At 42.5% G+C, this 8440-nt stretch overlaps 1 protein-coding gene across 2 annotated transcripts in view; it reads right to left on the bottom strand.

Annotated features, from left to right (window-relative positions):
* ddr1 (discoidin domain receptor tyrosine kinase 1) overlaps window positions 1–7977 on the bottom strand; it is a 53118-nt gene extending 45141 nt beyond the window's left edge. For both annotated transcript variants that reach the window (XM_079240443.1, XM_079240442.1), the window contains exon 1: window positions 7645–7977. The gene's annotated coding sequence lies outside the window, so the exon portion shown is untranslated. The remainder of the gene's footprint in view (window positions 1–7644) is intronic.
* Window positions 7978–8440: the final 463 nt, after the last annotated feature.

Genomic DNA, 8440 nt, shown 5'->3' on the forward strand with positions numbered 1-8440 from the left:
GAGAGAAGTTAGAAAGCAGTGAGCACAAAAAGCACCTCGAGCATGCTCCACATCTCTGCTTTGGCAAACACATCTAAATCACCCGCTGAGCTGTCAACAGTTTGGTAGGATAGTTTATGATGTAGATGCTCGCTTTTGACATGGAAGAAAAGAACAGAATTTTTAAAAAAAAAGAGAGAAAAAAAAAAAGTGTTCTGAGAAGTGGTTAGCTTTTAATGAGAAATTTATTATTTTATAGTCATTAAATATGTATTAAAGCTGAGAAATTATACATTAGGCGGCTGTTACCTGTCAGCTCCTTGCTTTTTGTGCTTTGCTGCATGCTGATAATAAACCATACAGTGGTAATATCTTCAGGCTCTTTTAAGTTTTCATCTCAACATGATTTTAATGTTTTTCTCTTTCACTCTTCACAAGTGTTAAATCGATTACTTTTTTTTTTAAGTTAATTCCCTCATTTACATAAATATTCACACACTTTGTTTAGACACAGCTAAGTTCTGATGGTCCATCAGTGTTCTTACATGCATCCACCAGCCCATTCACTGGTGGGTTCTCGGGACATAACCAACGTCTGTATAAATGCTATATAGTTGATATGGTATGACAGTGAAGGTTTGGGGAAAACAGGGGTGTGCTCTGGCCCCTGTGATTTTCCATCTCTTCCCATCAGCTGCCTCTCTCCTCTTCCATGAGGCCATCAAACCAGGTGCTGATGTTCAAGTTCAGTTCAGTCTTGATGAGAACTTGTTTAACATCAGGCACATACAGGCCAAAACCAAGACTGCAGTCAGCAACTTGTATGAACTGCATTATGCAGATGATCGTGCACTCCTGGCTCACAGCCCATCTGACAAGCAACATGTTGTGGATGTTGTGTCCTCAAGCCTTAATGATTAACATGCCAAAAAAACAGAGGTAATGATGCAAGTGAGGTCTTCACCTCCTGTCCCTCCTGTGTTTAGCATACATGGTTCTCCTTTCAAAGTTGGGCAACAGTTCTGCTACATAGACAGTATACTAACACGCATATGCTAATCTGATTACAACATCAGTCGCATCTCCACTGCCTTAGGCAGACTGTGGTTCTGTGTGTTTGGAAACAATCACTTGAAAACATCAACAAAAGTTGCAGTCTACCAGGTGGGGTGCGTTTCCACACTGCACTACGGGTCAGTTTAAGTCTGGACCATTTACCGCTGATACATCATATGCCTGCATGCCTTCAACATCTTCAGCGCGTCTTCGGCATCCCTGGCAGGATCATGGTCCCCATAGCGGTGAGCCATTAGTTTATGAGAATAACTGTCTTAATATGGCATTCAGGGAAACTAAATCAAGATATTTTAGTATGAATCAAAGTCCATAGAGCAGTATCAGTCTATAACGCAAACCATTTGGAACAACAAGCAGAGCTTTTAGATCTGGCCATTGGCCACCCAGCCTGTAACACAGTCAGTGATATGGTACTTTGGTCAGCCAAGTAACCAGCAGCCCAAAGATTTGCTTTTTGCTGCTCGTCTTGAGAATTAGCCTCCTCTAATTCCTGCAAGTTCCCATTTATAAAGTTTTCTTCACTCCAGAAATTAGTTGTTTCTAACCTAATATGAGCTATGCACATTCATTCATTATCCAAACTGCTTAGTCCGATAAAAGGCAGCTGGAGCCTATTCCAGCAGTCTCTGGGCGAAAGGCAGGGCACACCCTGGACAGGTCAGCAGTCCATCGCAGGGCCAACACAACCATTCACGCTCACGTTCACTCCTATGGGCATTTTAGAGTAACCGATTAACCTAACATCCATGTCTTTGGACAGTGGGAGGAAGCCAGAGTACCCAGACAGAACCGACACATACAAGGGGAAAACATGCAAAATCCACACAGAAAGGCTGCCTTTTGACCCTCCCCCCAGCCAAGGATTGAACCAGCGACCTTCTTGCTGTGAGGCCACAGTGCTAACCACTATTCTACCCTACAGCCGTACAAAATGATTATAATTGATTAAAAAAATTATTTTAAATGAACAAAAAATATGTATTTGCCCATAATGCACTATAATGATGAGCAACTACTAAACTGACTACTTGGCAACAATTTCCAAAGTAGCATCTGCAGTAATTGAGACACTGAGCATCTCATCATTATTACCGCCCAAACTCTGGAAAAGATATGTAAAGCTCAGGACCTTTGGCTGGAGAAACAACCTAACAAATGATAGCAGGACAATATATAACTGCTGTTGGTTCAGAAAACATCTAGATCAGGGGCCTGTTCCATGACACAGGATTAATGGCTTTGTGAGGTAACCTTGGGTTCAGCTCCAGGTTTTCAGTGACACAAAGCTGGTCCACTTCTTACACTTCTGGGTGTGTGCTACAAACACCCAGCTATTCTCCAGTAGATTAGACTTCAATCTAAGACACAGGTGTCCAACTCCAGTCCTCGAGGGTGGTATCCTGCAGGTCTTTGTTGTCACCCTGCTCCAACACACCTGACTGAAATTTATAAATAGGTTGACAAGAAGCTGCTGGATCCATTTGGTTTGAATTAGGTGTGCTGGTGGAGGGAAACAACAAAAACCTGTCGGATACCGGCCCTCGAGGACTGGAGTTTGACACCCCTGATCTAAGAGATCAACTCATGTAAAAAGCATGGCATCCTCACCAATTGATTTCTCTGCAAAATTAAAAAGTAAAAGTTCTCTCGGTCAGAAACAGTTCAAATGCTGGACTTTAACTGAGAAGCATCTTCATGAGCGATAACACAGCAGGAGGGAATACTAATGTTTCCCCAAAGAGAGGCTGATTACTGTAAAGCCTATTCCTACTGACTTTTAAAGTTTTTGAAAGAGCATGAATTATTTTTTACATTTTAAAATCCTTACTGAACTATGCAAGATTTCCTTGCCATTTTCCTCATACAGCATTTAACAGTGCAGCAGATCAAGCTTGTCAAATTCACCAAATTATCCCTGTAAGTTCGTATTCATTTTCACATCTATTTTATAGCATGTTTTAAAAATCCACTTAAATAAGTCACTTCATGACTAAAACTCTTGGTTAGAATTTTACAGCCTGGATGACAGAGAATAAATTTATACATTTGCATAAACCCCCTGACTGATTTGAACTTTCTTTATGTTGTGCAGAGTATGACTAAACCTGTCTGACAAGCCTTAAGGATACACCTACAGCTTATTTATATGTATTATTAAAACATAAATCATAAATTGTCACATCTGCTCAATCTTTAATAATGTTGCAGTGATATTGATCAGCTTATTTCTTCACACATTCACATGGCATTGCTGTTTATACTGCTTTTAGCCTGTAGCTAATATCTGAATTTTCACATTAATTCAGGATTATAGCTCGAGGGTTTTATATGTTTTTTTTTTGTTTTGTTTTTTTTTGTCAAGAAAAATGCCGTTCCAGATCTCCATGGCAGTTCTTCTGACACATCTCCATTTTATATGAAACACATATCTCTCCCCCCCCGAAAAAAAACAAAAAAACAGGGCAAACTTAAAAACGGTAACCCTGGATGTGTCTCAACCATAGACATATAAAGAGATGAACGGAGTCTCCGTGACATCACCCATAGGTTTCTGAGGAGCTGAAATGAAGCTCGGTGGGCGGTTCCTACCGTTGCCACGTTGGCAGCGTCATGCGCGTCGTCTCGCCCGGAAAATACAAATATGGACAAAGAGGTGAAGCTGAGAGGGGGGCCGTGAGTGTCATGGTGGATGATTGACATCGAGTGAACTCCAAGCTTTCTGTAGCTGAAAGCTAACCAAGCTAACCCCGAGATAACGGGAGCTACCCAGCTAACGGAGGTAAGCGGGCTAAAGCTAAGTCACGTTGTTAACCGGCTAAAAACCGCAGTTGTTCTGCATTCTTCTGACTTGAAGCCAGATATCAGTACCTGTCAATCAAAAGGACACGCCCCTAAATTTGCCAAACTTCGAGATAAAATTACTTTTGAACGGGTGAGTTAGAAAAAGATTCCCTCCCCCCACAGTTGTCATGAAGGTAAACCTGACCTATAAACCGAAAATGGATTTTTGAACCAGGCTGTAAACATGATTATTTCTACCGAGAAGTTGGTCTTTTTAACATGGGAGTCTACGGGGATTTGCTCTGTTTTGCAGCCCCTAGCGGATGAAGGGGGAACTGCAGTTTTATGCACTTCCGCATAGGCTTCACTTTTAACCGCCGGAGGTTGCCGCTTGGTCTCAACCTTGGCTGATACAATTTAATAAGCCAGATAGCCCTTGAATATCTGAACATATTTCTTAGTACAGACCATTAAAGTGACAGGCAGGATGTAATGTTTAACCCACAGACAAACTTACCTTAAAATGGCTAAATATGATCAAATTCCAAAACAATGAATGTGACAAAACCTAGAAAAGAAACACATTCTTACCTATCCTTTCGAGTCCGACTACTTGCATGAATAGCATACTTTGGCTTTATATCCACATTTATCCTAAATAAATGAACACTATTTGCTTTGTTATTATAAAGAATTGCATTTACACTCATCCATCATAAAATGAGTCAGAAATGTCAAAACGTGGAAAATATAGAAGAGCCTACGAAGAGTGCAGAGACACTATGATATTAAAAATACAGTATGTTCCTTCCTTTATTTTACATTATACTGAGGCATTTCTGTAGGTTGACAGGCTAAAATGAAGCACAGACCCAAGTTAACAAGTTCATGGAGAAACATTTAACCACATCTAAACTTTGCTATCTATCCAGGGCATCCTCGAAGGAAAGAGCAAACATAAATAATCAGACACACAGGGAGGATAGAAGGAGGAAGGCTAACGATAAGACGGATAAGGAGAGGAGGAGGGGGATAAATGAAACATCTAGTGATTCTTCAAAGGGAATGTAGAGACAGAAGATGAAGAAGGAGAAGCTGTTAGATGTAGAGGAAGAAGACAGATTGCCAGAATGATCTATTAGGGGATCAAACGTATGTTGCATGTCAGTAAGGAAAGGAGGGACAGAGGGTGATGAAGAAATGATCTGAGAGAAGGTACAACTTTGGAAATGGAGATTCATGAGGAGGATATCAAATAGATTTTGGAACTCACTGACAACTAAGACCCAAGAAAACCCTAGATCCTTGTTGGAAGTTCCACCAGCCATTACACGATTAATTTGTTTGCCTGACAGTGATATTCAGCACGCTACGCATGCGACCACACATTTGGCAAAATGCAACTGAAAAGTCTAGACTTGAGAGGAAATTGGTTTAGGGAAGCAGGGTGGTCAGTAGAGTTCTACCTTCAATTGGTTTCATTTCCCATTAAAGGAAGACTGCAGAGGGAGGAGGCAAGTAACCGTGTCGTGTCTTTGGACTTCAATGAATTCTTCCACTGCCCTTTCCGCTCAGTCTGTTGGGAGCCAATTATGAGCAAACACAGATTTTCTGCCTAATACACTATCGTTGCAAAAAGACACATACACACAAAAAATACTGCTCTTCTGGACTGAAAACACCATTATCATTACTGTGCTCTGTCTGGTTAACTAGCTACATTAGTGTCTTTACTACAAAGATCAGAAAACTATGCAAAACATTCAGTTCAGTCATTATGCACAATCTTTCCAAATACTGAACTGAAACAAATCCAAAGCCAGGCCTCATCTGCATTCAGGTGCACCTGCTCAAAATCTTTTTGAACCAGAAACAAGGCACAGAGGATTGTGAGCGCCAAACAATGGCCCAGATAGAAAACAACAGACTGAGGTCAATGATCAACAACACTAAACCAACGCTCACCCCCCGTGTTTGCTTGAAAGCATCCATGCATCAATCTGCTCTCAGCAATAAAACAGCTAATATGCAGCTGGCTTCAATATTTCCTTGTAATGCCCAAAAAATCCTCGGTGACTTTTGCTGCAGAGTCCTCACATCTCAAGTGAATGACAAATGGTTCCCACTCAGATACAGAGGGGCAAATTACTTAAATGCCGGTGGTACTTTTCCACAAATCATATTATGCAAGGAATTCTATGTTGTCCCACGTCTGCCAAGACAAATCAATTTTTAAAAAGAAGTTCCCCAAGTGTGTACATGCACACTTATACTCACATGACTGGTCTTTCCAACTATTTGAAATATCCGGCGTCTCCTCTGCTGGACTGCACAGCTGATAAAAAAGCAGCTTTGCAGGGCCAACAGCTCTCGTGGGACACTGTGGGAGAATTAGCAGCCAGATGCCCATTAGACAGTGATCTGACAGACATGTGCTTTCTGGGAGGGACTGCGCATCAACACTCAGAGATCCTCCTCACTTCATGCCTCTGTCGTCGCTACAGAGGCGAAGAGGGAGGACTGGGAGAGGAAATGGCATTTTATTGCCTCTATCTATTGGTGAATAGCAAAGACACCCCCACCTCTCCCTCCTCCAGTTTAACAATACTACACCTCCCCTAGACTGCCTGCTCAGTGGCCTGGCCAGCAAACAAATCTGCCATTTTTGTGTGGTGGGAAGGGTGACTGTCGGTTGAACTGCACACCCCCTGAAGCCTATTGTTAAATTCCTCCATCAGACTACCTCCACCTCCCTGTGTGCACAGTCACTGAGAAACAAGGTGGAAACAGACACACATTTTCACCTCTCTTCACTGAGATGTGCAGTTTTTTTTTTTTTTTTAATAATCTGCACAACCCAGTAAGAATACGAGAACCCTCATTGCACCACATGAAGGCTTCACTACCATCATCCTTTTCTTCTCAGCCAAGCTCAAACAAAAATAGCCATATGAAGTCCATACCAAATAGCAATCTCCCTAGACTGTGAACTGCTTTCTGTATCGCCAATGGCCTCCTCTTCAGAATAATGCTGTCCTGTGATAGTTTCAGAGTATGTTCTGGTGACCAGTTAGCTCCCATTTTAAGGCCAGAGGTGAGTGAAACCAGAGCTGATGGTCTCACTGGAGGTCACCTGTAGTGCTGTAAGGTCACAGGGTTAGTGGTGGGTTTGATGACCACCAGCGAGATGTGTGGGGGTCATCATAAATGTTAAAAGCCATTCATCAGAAGTGCAGCATTTTAAAAGCCTGACATGACCCCAAGAACAATTGTTTAACTTAAAGAGAAAAAGAGACTTGTTACGACCTAACAGAAACCCCCTGGGATGTTTTTAGTTGATGAGGTGTAAGTTAAGAAATCCGATGTGAAAATAGAAGTGTGAAAAGCAATAATCTTGTCATGGCCCAAATCCTGGCTGGATAAGATTTCTATGACATGATGTGGAAATCTAGACCATGATGTACACTATGAAATTATTCTATCTATGTAGGCAGTAGATGCCAGAATGAGTCCGCCGCACAGACGTGCGGAAAACGACTGAAAGCGCGAGACCTCTGCGCTCCCCAGCGAGCCGTTGGTCGGTGTCCAGAGAAGCAGCACCCAGAGAAACAGCACTCCCACAGACCACACAGACACTAAAAGACGCCTTGCTACAAAGTGAGGCAGACACACACACCCACAAATACATACATATATAAAGAGAGCGCTGTAAATACCCGCTGCGATATCATTCCAGTAGCTTATTATGGAGTAAAGCGCTGGAAGAAGACAGAAGCGGAGTGTTTGCTCGAGTTTCTATGTACTTACCGAAATAAAACAAGGAGAAGTGCGTTGTGACAACAGTCCAAACTTTGTGATGAACTGTATTTAGTAAGGTGTGCGCAGAAAAACGCGAGTCCACAGAATAACAGAATAATCCCAGCGGAGTCCCGAGGCAGCAGTTCGCTGAACGACCTCAGCCAAAACTCTAAAAACAACAAAGTACTCGCTGAACACACCGGCTGATACTAGTATTTGACTTAACCCTTTAGAGATACATAGCTTGAAAACTAGTCAATAAAGAGGGGGACCGATGACATACTGCAGTTTGACCGGCAACCGTCTCAGTTCCTCGGCACCTCTCTGAATGCAGACCCCGGCTACTCCGCCTGCTCTCCGGGCTCCGCAGCCGGGCAAGCAGGCGCCGCCAGGTGCTCATTTACATAACTGCACCGGCTGTGTCCAATCACAGCTGGGAGCAAGGTGTCTGATTGAATATTCCAGCACACGCCTCGTCCAATCAGGGACTACGGTGGGAGGGAGTTATGACCTGAACACCAAAATGCAACCCAGTGTGAAGTGATGGGAGTCTCTTCGGCAGACACAATAATCGGGCAAATCCCATTTGAAATATAAGCAATGAGTCCTTTTTACTTGTGAGAAATTAATTCTGTGTAGCTTTTAATCAGTTTTTTTCCACTTATATAAACTACAAACTCCTCTCAGTAGCTGGCATGGCTCAATCATTGTGGACCCACAGCGTTCAGCCATGGTATTTACCCCTGAAAGAAACTTTATTACAGAGTATTGGTGGTGTAACTGTATACTATTACCACCTCCGGGC

The sequence above is a fragment of the Telmatherina bonti genome, assembly GCF_933228915.1.
Source record: "Telmatherina bonti genome assembly, chromosome: 5".
Taxonomy (NCBI): Eukaryota; Metazoa; Chordata; class Actinopteri; order Atheriniformes; family Telmatherinidae; genus Telmatherina; species Telmatherina bonti.